At 43.6% G+C, this 16272-nt stretch overlaps 1 long non-coding RNA gene across 1 annotated transcript in view; it reads right to left on the bottom strand.

Moving 5' to 3' along the window:
• The window catches only part of LOC137539036 (uncharacterized), a 33139-nt gene extending 22849 nt beyond the window's left edge, over positions 1–10290 (bottom strand). Inside the window, exon 1 of the long non-coding RNA XR_011024919.1 lies at positions 10129–10290. This is a non-coding gene — a long non-coding RNA (uncharacterized lncRNA). The remainder of the gene's footprint in view (positions 1–10128) is intronic.
• Between the last annotated feature and the right edge of the window lie 5982 nt (positions 10291–16272).

Raw genomic sequence — 16272 nt, 5'->3', positions numbered from 1 at the left:
AGAATGTCCAGGTAACAAGCAAGGGTCAGTCCAGGCATCAGGTAACAGGCAGAGGTCGATCCAGGCAGCAGACAAAAGTATCCAGGTATAAGCAAGGGTTAGTAAACAGCAGACAAGAACGGTCAAATACAAGCCAAGGTCAATTCCAGATAGTTCAGATAATATGAGTGCGCACCCAGCAACTAGCCATAGCTATGCTTATCACGGGCGATGACTGGGAGCACTCTGCGCATTTAAATACAACTTGAATCCAATCAGTGGCCGGCCACACTCCGCACATCCAATCACAGCAGACGCACCTGCCAAGTGTCAGCCGCATAGTCAGCTTACCATTGTTTACCTTTTGCGGAGGGCGTACTGAGAATGCGCCCCACGCCTATCAGGAAGTGCAGCCTGTGTCCCAGCCTGCACGTCATCAGCGGGGAACAAGCGGCGGATTCCGCCCGGTTCTCGGCACAAACATCAGTATTCACAGGCAAGTTCCTTATAGTCAGTAAATATTATTTTTTAACTTTAGTCCCTGGCATTCAATTTCCCCAGAATTTCAGTGCAAAAAGTGATTTAATTAATTTCCATAACCTTTTTTCCTGTAACTTGCCAAAATGTGTCAAGCAAGGGTCTAGTATACAGTGCAGGAGAGTATTGACGTGTATGCACATCAATAGCGTGAGCATCATGTTTTGTATTGACGTGCATAACTGTCAATACCGCCCGGAGGTTAAAGATCGTTATAATCCTCCTTGGTCTGTTTTCTCATTGGTTCATAAGTCTGCACAAAGCAGGAAGCTGAATTAATTGCATCCATTTCCAATCCTAAAGCCCAAGGGCTCTTTCATAGGGATGGTCAGAAATGCTGATTTCCAATTCCAATTTTTCAGGTTAGGCGATCGTAAAAAAAAAAAATATCACTATAAAAATTACATTTTACTGTCACAATTAGCTAGAGTCCGATTGTAGAATATGGGTAATTTGCCCTTATTCTACTAGCGGCTATCCCCAACACCCTTATTTCTTTTAGAGGGACCCGTATCCTATCCGAGCAGGAAATAAGTGAAATTCTCCCACATGAAGATACAGACAAGAATAGAAATTCTAAACCAAGTAGCGTAGCTAAGGGACTGGAGCCCCAGTGCAATTCTTACATTGAGCCCCTTTCAGGCAAATAGTATGGAGCACCAAAAACAGCTACAGTGTTATAGAGCTGTAAGCAAAAGGAGGATAACAGCTTGCCGATAATTACCATTATTCAAAGCACATATAGAGGTGATCATTACTTGCATAGCACCAATGGAAAGCAAGTGCAGCAGTTGGAGGGCAGTTGATGGACCCCTCTAGTCCAGGGGCCCCGGTGAGGTCACAACTTTTGCATCCCTATTACTACGCCACTGTTTAAACCCTTTCCACACCATCCAAATATTGTTTCTTGGAACTGAGCATTAAAGAACAGATATTGTGATTTTTACAAGTGCCCATTGTGATATTGTGATTTTTACAAGAGCTGCCTTCCATTTTAAGCTACGGATGTCCTACAAGAAACGACCACTGCATTTATAAAAATTAATTCACTTGTATAGAACATCTTCTTAATAAAAAAAAACAAATCTATACAGTTGTAAAAAAAACCCTCTAAACTTTTATCCTTAACCTACTATAATAAATGAATCACAGAAATGTGATACTAATAGTTATTAACTTGCCTACATTTGTGCCTGCACTGGTAATTTGTAATGTATTATCCAGTTTAAAGACAATTGATTTTGTGTTTAACATATTCTTGGTCCATGTTAGTTTTTATTGTACCGTAAATACTTTCTTTAGGAACTATAAAAGCTTGGCTTCTTTCAACAGACATTTAAAAGTTTTGGCAGAAGTTGGAATGTTTGAAGGTATAATTAAAGGGATGAATAGAAAATATGCTTCATGTATTTTCAGACTATAAGATGCACTTTTTCTCCCCCAAAAGTGGGGAGAAAAAGTCACTGCATCTTGTATTCCAAATACAGGGAGCCCCTGACTTATGAATGCCTGCCGATACAAACCGCCAACCCGCATTAATGTTGGGGACTTCCTGTATTGCCCCTGTTTGCCTCACTGTGTCCTCCACTCCTTCCCGTGCAATGTAATTACATGTAACCTGTCTCTCACCTGATCTGAGGGAGCTCGCGGCAATCAGCAAGCTTGCAAACACCAAAATCAGCATTTAAATATTTATGGTGGATGGATTGTCCTTTAAAATATTGTTCAATGGCAAGGCTGTGACTAGAAATGTAGAACGATGTTAAAATCTTCCTCTATGAAAAATAAATAAATCACAAAGTATTTTTACAAAATGTAATGTCGTAGTTTATTCTTAGAGCACAAAACAACAGTGGGTACTTCTTTGGCTCAATGAAATAAAGTAGATGACTTCTAAGGAATCTGCCATAGGGCTGTAGGCAGTTACCTTCCCTGGAGAAAAGTACATCAGAAGCCTAACAACTTGCTCAGAGAAATACAACTTTGTTTCTTTTCTTCTGCTTATGTAAACAGCACATATCCTTTGTTTAGTATTATGTACAGATTTGGCTGCCCGGAATATACCACACTAGAGCTAAATTGGAAATAAGGGAAAGGAAGTTCTTTGAGGATTAATATGAATCCTAATTTTAACATGTTATTAGGAAATATTCAGTAAACAGATAATTTTCCTTCATAAACACGTTAGGACTAATTGCAAATTCATGGCTGTCTGACCCAAAAGAAAATGGAAAACATACTACAGTACAAACAATTCAGGACACCACTAAAATAATAATAATAATAATAATACAAAATATGGTACCTTTTTTGTAACCAAACCCCCAGGTCACACCATCTGCTGGGACAACGTTTGACCACCAGGTTAGTTCCTGTACTCTCATTGAGTTAGCTCCACTCCCTCCCATAAGACTGTGCAAAGACATATGCAGTGTGCCGACTGTCTGAAGATTAATTCAAAAAATAAGCAGTTCTGTTATAATTTTACACATCTGCTATATTCGCTTCATAACAAAGTTCAAATTGGGAGAAAAATGGCCCAGCTCAGTGGGCCAATCAGACAGTGGCGTAGCCTTTTTGTCTTTTGCCCCCCACCCCCACCTCCGAAAGAAAAAAAAATCCCATGCTAGACAATATAAACTATGTGCTGTATAGGGTGGATGCAAAATACAGGGAGTCCCTGAGATACAGACAACTAGAGATGTCCCGAACGGTACCCGGCGAACTTCAGTGGTTCGCGTTCGCCTGCCAAAGGCGAACTTTCCCGGAAGTTCGATTCGCCCCATAATGCTCTATTGAGCAGAACTTTGACCCTCTACATTACAGTCAGCAGGCACATTGTTTCCAATCAGACTGAACTCACTGCTGGAGCCCCACCCCCCCTCCCCCTTATAAAAGGCAAGGTCCTTGTGCCATTTGACTCACTCCTCTGCCTACACTAATTAGTTAAGGGACAGCTGCTATACACACTCTGCTAGGGAGAGTTTAATTAGCCTCTTGTAGTGTTACCCCTCCTCCCTATTCCCTCCTACCGGAGGGAGGAGGGTCTCATCTGCCAGGGAATTATAGTATTTCAAAAGCCAGCTTACATACCGTGGCTGGGAATGGAACCCAGGTCTCCGTGTATGGTAGGTAACTAACATATCCATTATACCACCAATACTACTAGCTGAAGCTAGCCTAGCATGTACCATTTATGCTCAATCTAAAAGAAAAAGACAAGACAAATAACATTTATATCACGCTTTTCTCCTGGCAGACTCAAAGCGCCAGAGCTGCCGCCACTAGGGCACACTCTATAGGCAGTAGCAGTGTTAGGAATACTTGCCTAAGGTCTCCTACTGAAAAGGTGCTGGCTAGGGATGGTCTCTCTCTCTCTCTCTCTCTCGTTCTCTCTCTAGAGTAGGGATGGTCACCGCTTTCCGCGGAATTGTATTTTTGAGCATAAATGGATTGAGCATAAATGGTACATGCTAGGCTGGCTTCAGCATGTAGTGTTGGTGGTTCCTCCAGGTATTAGATTTCTTGAAATATGTTTTATATCATTTTTCCAGCCAGTAGAAATTTTTCTAAATTTTAATTTCGCCTCCCCATTGAAGTCTGTTGCGGTTCGCGAATGTTTTCGCGAACCGAACTTTCCGCGGAGGTTCGCGACATCTCTACAGACAACCCGCCGATCCTGTCACATTTCGTTGCACACCCCCTTCCTGCACTACCCCAGAGTGTAGTGCAGCAGAAGCTGTGCTCTCACCTTTCCGCTGGAGTCCAGTGCTGTGCTTCTGCCTGTCTGCACACCACTCACCCTAGTGCTCAGCATTTCCTACCCCATGTAGCGTGATTACACACTACATGAGTAGAGCTAGCACTAGAGGGAGCAGAAAACAGACATTATGGTCACACAGGCACAGCACTGGACTCCAGAGTGAAGGTTAGAGCAAAACTTCTGTTGCGCTACACTCTGCCTTTACACTTTGGATTAGGAAAGTGAAGGAGGGGATGGGAACAGATAGTGGGACAAGGGGATAGAAGGAGTTACAGAAGGATGCACACAAAGCTGGATCATCAACAAGTCAACTTAGGCAGGTGCCAAGGGCCTGGAGAGAGTGTAGGTGTCCGGTTCATGCTAACCCCCAACAAATCTTGCCAAAAAAAGTAGGTAGTCATCAAGCATGGGCCCAAAGTGATTGCTTGACTAGGGCACCATTTCACTTTAACCCCCCTGGTGGTCTATTAAAAACCGCCAGGGGGCAGCAGAGCAGTTTTTTTTTAATTTGTTTTTTAAATCATGTAGCGAGCCCAGGGCTCGCTACATGATAGCCGCTGTGCAGCGGCATCCCCCCACCCTCTTCGATCGCCTCCGGTGATCTCCGATCAGGAAATCCCGTTCAAAGAATGGGATTTCCTGGAGGGCTTCCCCCATCGCCATGGCGACGGGCGGCATGACGTCATCGACATCGTGACGTCATTGGGAGTCCCGATCTACCCCTCAGCGCTGCCTGGCACTGATTGGCCAGGCAAATTGGCCCAGCAGGGCCTGAGAAATTCTCCTGCGCGGCATAGCCCGTGCTCAGCACGGGCTTACCGCCAGGGAGGTTAATACATCTCTGGATGCACAGGGGGCAGACGTGGCACAGGGGAACTGATGGTGCCACAAGCAGACAGAAGGAGTCACAAGGAGGTACAAACAAACATGGCCTCATTTTGGATGTGTGGCTTAGTTTGGGGTGTGGCTTAGTTCAGGGGAAGGGCTTAATTGCAGCATGGTGCCCCTCAGGACCAATGGCACTCCAGGCAATAGCCTGTAATGCCTATGCCTAAAAATGCCCCTGTACAGACAGATGTTGCCTCGGTTAATAAAGGTTCAGGTAATGAAAGCTGCTTAGAGGGGATGAGAGCAGATAAGTTGAGGGATTTTCTTTTCTGCGATTTCAGAAGCCTAGCTGTGATAAGAAGCTACGCCAGGTGAATTATAGTCATGCCAAAGTGGGGGAGGCCAGTGTCTTACCATTCTGCTGAGTAGTAATAGTAAATCATAAGTGGCCCCAGAATTGTTGAAAGTAAAACTCCAATGCTGTTTTTACAGCTCTCCTCTCCTACATTACTTGCCTCTGCTGCTTCTTTCCACCTTCTTTTCCTCTCTTCATGATCCCATTCCGCTATGGCTTGCATGGCTTGCATCAGAAAAATGGTTCCTCCATTTTTAAAATAGCGCCAACCCAGATGAACTTCCAGGTCATGGCTCTCCCCTGCATGTAAGCATTGGAGCATGCACTGTGCACTAAGGAGACAGCTAAGGGTGTGTTAGAGGCTAGCATTGGGTGGGATCAGGAGGGGCTACTCCAAAAGACGGCCTCTTGTTATTTACTGCATAAGCTTGACTTTCACGGAAAGTCAAACTTTCCATGAGGCTATTATGGAGATTGAAAGAGTGGAATGGACATAACCAAGTGCACAGAGGTGCCTTTACTGCAAACATACTTCTGTGCTTCATTTGAAAAGTTTGATCGGGTATCATTTAAGCATTAGACAGTACTTCTGTTTTGACTTGAGTCACTGCTGGCTTTCCAAGACTGCTCCACTGAAGTCAATGGAACCCATTGTGCTGATCATGCAATGCTAAAGACGTATAAATTCAATGTGCAGTGAAAGAGCTGACTATGTTAGCCACTTCTTTCTCTGTGTTTAGCTCTGTCACTAGGTTAAGTACCGTAAGCTACTGATGGGTTTACTTTATAATATTTTTCAGCTGTCTCAATTTCTGGCTGATAAATATCTCACAGGAGAAAATGGCACATGATTTTAAGTACGTCAAATAAACAGTGCATTTTTGTGTATATTTTAGGCAGACAAGAAGTCACATAGTTTACACCTTACGTAAACTGTACGGAATCCTCATAAATTGTAGTTCCTCACTCTTTACACAGCTTAAATGGTTTTGTTATAAAACAATCAGTTTTTAGTTCTGCGCTCTCCAGGGAGCAGCCTGTTCAGTGCAGCACCTGGTAAGCTTTTACTTGTTGAAAGGGTCAGATTTCTGAAAAGACCACAAAGGCCCATATCTTGGGCAGCTACAGCCCAAGGGAGCAACTTGATGTAAAACAGGGGTTCTTGCATATGAAAAAGGAGGCTGAAAATGGGGAGCAATACATGAAAAAGGGAAGCCGATGCTCAAGGTAGCTGTTCATGAAAGAGAAGAGCTACATATATGGATGTTACACCTGGAAGAGGGGTCTGCACATTGAATGGGAGAGACACTGCTGCACATGGAAGGGAAGCCCCCACATACTTGGCCTAGGGGCAGTAGGAGTATAAATCCAGCATATCAGTTAGGTTGGGTTCACAGTGGTCAGTTGCATAATGCACCCGTTAGAATGAGTGTGAACTGCAGTGGAGACTGGACATAGACAAAGCCGGGAGGCAGAGTAATGAGATCCATTACAAAGCAGTACTGTGAACATCTCTATAGGATTGTATAGGCAGTGAGTTGACATGCAGAATTATTCCGCAACACAACTGAGCAGAAGGAGTGAAAAAAAAAAAAGTCTTGTGAGCAGTTGGCATTATTTTCTTGGAACATTTCCATTTTTTATGGTTTGTACACTAAATCCTGTTTGATTTTAGTGTAGGAATATTGGCTCAAAAATAAACCCAATAATCCCTAAACTGGTCTCCTCTGACTGATCAACCCTGACCCTTCATCTATCTAGACCTAGACTTGGGAATGTGGCACACATACAAAATAAATGCAAATATTAAGAATTTAAACAGACCACAAGTTGGAATAAAATTGGCCGTAGGCGCTATTTATTGCGGTTTTTGTAAAGTTGTTCATATTTATTTAATACTTGAATACATTGAAAGATAACTTTATTTAAAATATCATCAACATACATTTAATCATCAAGCCATAAATCCATCAAATATCAAAACCAGAATAAACAACTTCAGATCATAAAACTTAGCCTGCCCACCAACCTGGGCAACTTTTACCCCCAATAAAGACAATAGCCTACGACAGACTGAGAAACAAAAGGGGGAGGGGAGTTGCAGCTTGTCCTAACAGACAGCGAAGAAAAAAAAAACACAGTATCACCTAAGCTGTGAGGGAGGACCAAAGTTCATTGGCTGCTGATAACCCCACTCCTTCTGACAGCTGCCAATCAGGATCAGAAATTATGATCACCTCTGCTGGTAACGTCAACTTCAGTATCATCCCAGAGACAGCCCCTGAAAGAGGAGGAGGGAAACACAGTACCACAGGCCTCACAAGTACACAGGCCTTACAAAAGAGTACTTCCAGTGAAATAGATAGAGCCTGTAATGACAGACTCTGTCTGCATGAGGATGGATGGGGGGGGGGGGGGGGCGTAGGGTTATATACATAACCTGTCCTGAAGTCTTCTGGCAGGGAGAGACACTCTGCTCCTCTACTGCATTTCTCTATGCATTGTAGAGAAACTGAATGGAAAATGATGTCAGTTAAATCCTGCTTATACTGCTTAGCAATACCAATTACCAATCAGTCAGTACGGGCTCTTAGCAAGTGGTACGGCTCTATGCCAATTGGTCATTTTCCCACTGGATTTCTTTCATAGACAGTAACTGCTGATTATATAGTTATCAATCATATGCTAACTTCAAATTACCAAAGCTCAATTTGGGGTCCTTTAAACTGAATCCAGTATATAATTTCAAACAGAAGAGAGGAAGGAGATGGGCACAGCTGCTAAAATAACCTTTATTGTGGCTGGGTTGAGACTCTGATGAAGCAGGGCTAGTCCCTGTGAAACAGCTGTCAGACTTGTCCTTTCCCCCACTGCTGTAAGCTTTTTGTGCCAACCCAGCCACAATAAAGGGTATTTTAGCAGCTGTGCCCATCTCCTTCCTCTCTTCTGTTTGAAATCGTGGACTACCATTGGAGCACGCTGCAGGTAAGCCCAGTGTGGCAGAATCCACCCCTGCTGCATTTCGTACAAGTGCTTTTTCCACTTCATATTTGCATTGAATCCAGTATATAGCAATAACTGGCAAAGATTAAGGGAGAAGATATAAAAGTATAAACATTCCTTGTTGGTGTCAGTCCTCTATGTAACATGTGATTTCAGGAATAGATGTCATCGCGGGCTTACACACAGGTATCATCTTGGTTTCCTCTCCATTATTCTCACTGACACCCAATCTCATGTGATTCATCTATTACCGACATGAACAGGTGTTCAAAACGAAGTGACACAACGAAACAAGAGCCGTAGGTTGTAGGGTAGTCCAGCGCGATTCTTGTATTACAGACGGCCAGGAATTAGCAGGATTAGCCACATCATCCTGACTCAGGGATTTCAACTGGAGTAAGATCTCACATCAGTGTCCTTTTACAGTCACTATACTAATGCTGCTGATTTAAGTCAATTAACCTTCATATATTACATTAACATGCAGGAATATGAAGCAACTACAAAGTTTTTGAATACCTGAATAAGTGGCTAAAATGCAGTTATCTGACCTGATAAAAGAAGTCAGAACTAGGGATGGTCATGGAAATGCAAATAATTCAGAGTTGATGTATGATTATGCAAATGGAACATGAAAAAGTGTGCAGCTTGAAAATGGATCTTTCATATTTCACCCCCACTGGGTTTGATTGTTCCATTTTCAAGCTTCCTGTATTACATTAATCCTCGATACACAGTGTAGCAATATGTAGTATTGCAGTTTAGCCACTAGGTGTCTCACTACTATTATTAATGATCCAGTTTTGTACAACTTGTTGGTTCCTCCCTGTGTATGTGTAAAGGACACAGGTCTTTTTGATAAGCATGATAAAAGCCTCTCAGTTATAGTCTACCATGTGTGTCTGCAAATAGAAGAAAACTAACATAACAAACACAGGGGGCTGAAAGAAGCCACAGGTAAATAAATACAAACCGCACCACTCCCAATTGTACTGGCTATAGCAGTGGTTGAAATCTGTGGCTCTCGAGCCACATGTGGCTCTTCAGCCACTTGATTGCAGCTCTTTTACTGCCTCCCCATCTGCTGCCATCTGCGGCTTGTTGCTCACCCCCATCTGGGGCGTCTTGCTCCGCATGCCGTGTCCGCTGTGTGACAGTCACAGATTTCCTGGTACCACAGCACCATCTCTCCATGGCAACTGACCATGGCAAATGACCAACTCCATGGTACCAGTGGAGACACTGCTGCAAGGCGGGTACAGTGCACGCCAATAGGAGGAGTGGCCAGTAGGAGGATGAGCAGCTTCTGTTCCATTTACCTCAGACCCCAATAAGCAAAGTGGATTTAGAACTGTGGCTAGAACAGTCTGTTTCTTCACTACTGTGAAGAAACATTCCTTTTTCTCATTGCCCTCAATGCAGCGTTTCATCTATTCCCCCTATATTTCCTAACAATGCTCCGTAATATAACCCCCTTCTCCCCCCCTCAAAATAACCTCCTCCATAAAGTTAAAAAGCATACTAATGTTGAAAAAAAAAATTCTACTCCCCCTCAATGTCCTTGCAATAACTCTCAGCACCTGTTTTTTTTAGTTTTGAAGTCATTTCAGATTAACTGTGTTTGGCACACTATTCAAAGGAATTAATGCCTTCAACAAAATACCTCAGTGCTGGACGGGGCTGCCTTGTTCTTTCTAGTTCAGTAACAAAGGATATAGCTGTGCTGTTTATAAAAGCGTAGCAGACTTTCTGTATGATTTTATTTGCCACTTTCAGGATGATGCACACCGTTCTATTCAGTGTAGGAACAGTATAAGGGCCTCTTTTCCCTGAGCAGTCAATAGACAGTGGAAAGACTGTTGAACTCTCACAACTGCTTGCTGCTGCCTGGTAACTGCTCAATGTTGCTTGGTAACTCCGCACTGAGCCCACAGTCCAGCTATCTGCAGGAAAGGGCCCTAAGAAAAGTGACAGAGAGATTAAGGACACGTTCAGCAAAGTAACAGCATGTTTGTATCTTTATTGTGGCTTGTTTATCACCTTTTCCAATATTTTAATAATAAAGGTGGAAAAGTTATTGTGTGGTTCTGTGCATGAACTGATAACATTCTTGTGCTGCATCTAAGGTTGGGTAAGGTTGGGTTTAAACAACATAAAAAGTCCAAATGAAACTCAATCCTTTTTAGGACAATTATCCAATATTCATATTTATTGAATGACTGCTGGTTCTGTATGCTGTCTAATCGCTACTGCATTTAATAAATATGGATAATGTGTAACTATCCTTAAAGGGCCGAGTTCAATTTGGATATTTAATGCAGTTTGGATGTACTATAAAGTATAGAGGCTTGATGAACCTCTGGCTCTGACCTTATTGGGACTCCCCGTGTCAGGTACATCTCTGACCGAGGCCTGCAGACTCGGATCAGTGAATAATGGCGCACAGTGCCTATGCATAAAAATGGCGCCGCATTAAAAAGATACGCTTATCGCTATTTATCGTTAGTACTGCATAATAATGGCGCACAGGGAAAAAAAAGAAGAAAAACGGCACACACTAACGTTATTTATCAATAGTGGCACACGCTAACGTTATTTATCAATAGTGCCGTTCATTTGCCAAACAGCAGAAGTTATTTAACTGCAAAGCGGTGAATGGATTTAATGTAACACTGTCAAGGTTAGCGTTAGGCACCATCAGGGGGGTCTTAGGGTTAGGCACCACCAGGGGGGTCTTGGGGTTAGGCACCACCAGGGGGGTCTTAGGGTTAGGCACCACCAGGGGGGTCTTAGGGTTAGGTACCACCAGGGGGGTCTTAGGGTAAGGAACCACCAGGGGGGTCTTAGGGTTAGGCACCACCAGGGGGGTGGTTAGGGTTAGGCACCACCAGGGGGGTTTTAGGGTTAGGCACCAACCGGAGGGGTCTTAGGGTTAGGCACCACCAGGGGGGTCTTAGGGTTAGGCACCACCAGGGGGGTGTTAGGGTTAGGCACCACCAGGGGGGTGGTTAGGGTTAGGCACCACCAGGGGGGTTTAGGGGTTAGAGATAGGTACAGAGAGGGTTCTGTGTTTTAACGGTAAATAACAATAAGACTTTAACGTTAAATAACAATAAGGCTTTAACGTTAAATAGAGATAAGCGGCAAACAGATTAGCGGCAACACTGTGCGCCATTATTCTCAGGCGCCATTTTCAGATGGATCCCTGCAGACTACCCTTATATGCTGTAAAGTTGGGTTTAGACATAGTTGAAGGATGACTGTAAGGTGAAGCAGGTTGTTTTGGCGCACGGCGGCCGGAGAGATGCGTAGAGTACACTTCTCTTGCCCAGACTGGCCGACGATAAGGGACCTGGTACCAGCGATACAAAAGACTGAGGACGGTGGCATGGGAGGGATCCATGCACATGGAGCTGGAGGAAGTCCCAGGAATGTATAAAACATTTAGTTTAGTTCATTTCTGGTTTTCGTTAAGGTTAGAAAGGTTGAAAACATTACTTCTAGCTTTTAACATGTAAACATTTCTAGGAAAAAAAGTGTCTTCAAAGTCCCAGTGGGCACTCGCCTGAGTGCAGGCATGCTGTGCAGGGAAAGCTGAGGGAGGAGAGGTGACAGCCAGATTGTGGGGGCAGCTAGCACACTTGTTATGTTCTTCAGTGGATGGACTGGATCCTGTGTTCACATTGAAAATGGGATTTGCAAGTTCAGTGGATGCAGAGTTAAGGGTGCTAGACCTTCTGTGCATGTAGGTTCCCGAAGTGTAAATCTGCCCCTGGTAGAGAGGTATGGTTCCTAGGAGAGTGCACTACATGGACTCTTCCACTAGTTTGTGAGTCTACATCAAAGCAATGGCCTGGACTCAGAGGTGGCTGCTGGAGTTCACAGGGACCTTGGTATCAGCAGTAGAAGAAATGGATACACAATTACATTTTGGAATAGGCTTTCTGATTTTACTCACTGCAAAAATAACTCTTTAATCAAAACTATGACATGCATTTAAAGAGACACTGAAGCAAAAAAAAAATATGTTTTTATGATTTGTATGTGTAGTACAGCTAAGAAATAAAACATTAAGATCAGATACATCAGTCTAATTGTTTCCAGTACAGGAAGAGTTAAGAAACTCCAGTTGTTATCTCTATGCAAACAAGCCATTAAGCTCTACAACTTTCAAAGTCATGGAGAGGGCTGTTATCTGACATTTATTATCTCAACTGTTATTGAACTATTTACTTTTTCTCTGCCAGAGGAGAGGTCATTAGTTCACAGACTGCTCTGAAAGAATGATTTTGAATGCTGAGTGTTGTGTAATCTGCACATATTATAGAATGATGCAATGTTAGAAAAACACGATATACCTGAAAATAAAAATATGAGAATATTTTCTTTGCTGCTAATCTTCTAGTAATTATTCATAGTACACAACCAATTCACTATATCATATATTTTTTGTTCCGCTTCAGTGTCTCTTTAAGAATAAATAATAAAATAATACATTTATAATAATTCTCAAGCCAGCCACTGTGCATATGTGCATCCTTTTGTCTCACAGGCACCCCCTCTTGCCCTACTCCACTCAGTCCGCCCTGCACACACCCCTTCCTGCCCTGTCTTGCTGTGGCGCTCTATTTGGATGGTCTTGCTCTATGCAGTGTAGCACACCACTAGTTAGTGTATAAGTAGAAACCATCCCAGGAATGATTTATAATTGGCTGCTGTAGATTATCGCCCTTTGGCCATCATCATTACTCAAGTTTTGGCTCACTAATAAAAAAATGATAGACTTTAAATTGCAAATCTATTAACAATTAAAATAATTGGATGTTTTTACAGTGTGTGCTTTGATAAGAGGATTTGATTCTATTAGCATAAGTGACATTAAGGGCATTTGCAGCCTCAGGTGTGAGCAGGCTCAGCCCAGCACTGATGATAGATGTGCAATAAGGAGGGGAGGATTACATTACAAATACAAATACAGTTGTGCTTAGTGAGTGCCGCAAGGCAGGAGCCTCCCAGACTCTTCGTATTCGAGAGCCGTTCAGATGTCATTGCAATGGCCTGTCTGCACACTCCTCTAGGGAAAACTAATGCCATTGTTTAGTGTGAACATTTACTCCTACATAGCGAGTGGGGGGAAATATGTGCTGCAATAAGCAGTAACCTTCTGCAGCTCTGACCACACTCATAGACTGAATGGTATGCAAGTGTAAAGCAAGACAAAAGTCACAGCCTAACTTATTGTACAGATGTGCCCGGCAATAAGGATCATTACTATAAGAAATGTTTTAATCATCATTAAAATCTTATTAATAACACAGGAGGTTCTAGTGTTACTGCTTTTCTTCTTATAGGGACAGTTCAGTGCCTGGTTACAGTGGCATAGCAATGGTTGCAGAGGTTGCAACACCACCAAGGCCCCTGGACGGCGCTGACATTAATGTGGACCTTGCACAGGACAGAAGGAAACCAGAGAAATGCACTCTGTATGTATTTAGAGGGTTTAGCCAGTCTAATTCCCCTCTCATCTGTGACTAATCATAACTGTAATTTGATCTCTCAGTTGTCAGTTGGCTGCCTTAGCAGAGAAGCTAATTTGTAAACACAGGATGTAAACCCTAAGTCTGCTTCCGTGAAAGCAGGAAGTTGACACACAGCCGATTTATTGCAGGATTTGTATCAGCTGTAACAAAGATTTTTTTCTTTAAAGATTATTATGCTGTTGCTTATCTTTTAATACAGAGAGAAGGTCCTGAGTTCAGGTGCACTTAAATTCTGAGCGGGCCCCCCTCCCCCCGGGGCCCGCTCGTGGCCGTTTTGGGGGGCTGGAGGGGTCGCCGCATGAGGGGAAAGCTACGGCCACACTTGGCGGGGAGGGTCCCTCCCCCTCCCCCTCCCTCATCTCGGGCTTTCCCCTCTGCGCTCCCCTCCTGCTTCAATAGCTATATAAGTGCAGCGTAGGGGCGGGCAGCAGCAGGCAAACATACCTTCCGAGCGTCCGAACGCTTCTCGCTCTAGTGACTGACGCGACTTCCTGTTTTATACAGGAAGTCACATCAGTCACTAGAGCGAGAAGTGTCCGCACTGGAACGCACGGAAGGTATGTTTGCCTGCTGCTGCCCGCCGCTCTGATGCTCTTATATAGCTATTGAAGCTGGAGGGGAGCACAAAGGGGAAAGCCCGAGGTGAGGGAGGGGGGGGGGCGTCCCCCCTCCCCGCCGAGTGTGGCTATAGCTTTCCCCTCATTCTGAGACCCCTCCAGCCCCCCAAAACGGCCACGGGCGGGCGGATGGGCTGCATCCCCTATTGTTACGCCCATGCTGGAGCCCCTGCACAATGTGTGTGGGGGGGCTTTTTAATTTTGTCCAGAGCCCTCGTACCCCTGAAACCGAACCTGTTCTCCAGTCACTGCATTAGATCTTTATTGGTGCTATAGTGATAATCATTAAAGGAAACCTAAACTGAGAAGAATGTGGATTTTTCCTTTCCCTGCCTGACTCTCCTGCTGATCTTGTGTCACTTTTAGCCACAGCCCCTGAACAAGCATGCAGATCAGGTGCTCTGACTGAAGTCAGACTGGATTAGCTGTATGCTTGTTTCAGGTGTGTGACTCAGACACTCTTGGGCCTAGTGCACACCAGAGCGGTTCGGCAGCGTTTTCAGATCCGATTGCAGATGCGGATCCGCTAGGGTAATGTATATCAATGGGGTAGTGCACACCAGAGCAGGAGGCGTTTTGCAGAAACGCATACTCCCGGGCTGCTGCAGATTTTGGATTGCAGAGACGTTTATGCCTCCAATGTAAAGTATAAGAAAACCGCAAAGCGCTCTGAAAAACAGCAGTTCAGAGCGGTTTTGCAGGTGTTTTTGTTAAAGAAGCTGTTCAGTAACAGCTTTACTGTAACAATATCAGAAATCTACTACACCAAAAACGCTTCCCAAAACCGCAAAATGCTAGGTGAAACGCTACAGAAAAATAAGAAAAAGCGTTTCAAAATTTGCTAGTATTTTGCGGATCTGCTAGCGGTTTTTGGTGTGCACTAGGCCTCTCAGTCAAAGAGATCAGTAGGACTGCAAGGCAACTGGTATTGTTTAAAAGGAAACAGTAGCTGTCCTTGATAAGCAGGTTTTGGTGGTTTGTATCGTTTGGCCAAATTCATGAAATATCGGCAAGTTTTTTGGCATTACTTACGCTGACTAGGTAGCGTGCATTGTGCAATTAGTGCAGCCTGCATTACCTGCATAACACACAATACCATAGCAATGTGAGCATTATCCGTATAACGGGGGTTGTGCTACTTACACAAGGATTCTCAGATTTACACAGTATTGATTAGCCAAAGCAGTATGTGGGCCAACAGATGTTTAATTCTGTAAACTGATTGTGTAGGTAAGCTCTCATACTTCCTGGAAGTGGCAAAATGGCCAATCATCGATCAAACAAAATGGGATATGTTTATGGTGCATAAACGTATCCCATTTTGTAGGCAGATGCACCAGGAATTGGGGACTCCTTTTATTGACAGTGGACAGTGGAAAAGCTGCCAAGAATGTAGAATTGCCATCAGTTTCTGGATTTTAGTACCACATCAGGTACATTTTAAAACCTTTAAAATAATTTAGCCCTCATGCTCATAGGTGTTTACCACAATACTTTGGGCACAAATATTTTTTGGGCAAATTAAATTACCTCTAGTGCTAAAAATAAGAGTAACAGCATGCTACTAGGGAGGATAGTGTGAGCGTTAGGCCTAGTTCATAGTGCTCAGAATAATTCTGCATGTCAACTCCCTGCCAATACAATTTTATG

This window comes from Hyperolius riggenbachi, chromosome 11, assembly GCF_040937935.1.
Source record: "Hyperolius riggenbachi isolate aHypRig1 chromosome 11, aHypRig1.pri, whole genome shotgun sequence".
NCBI lineage: Eukaryota > Metazoa > Chordata > Amphibia > Anura > Hyperoliidae > Hyperolius > Hyperolius riggenbachi.
This window is presented reverse-complemented; position numbering and strand designations above follow the sequence as displayed.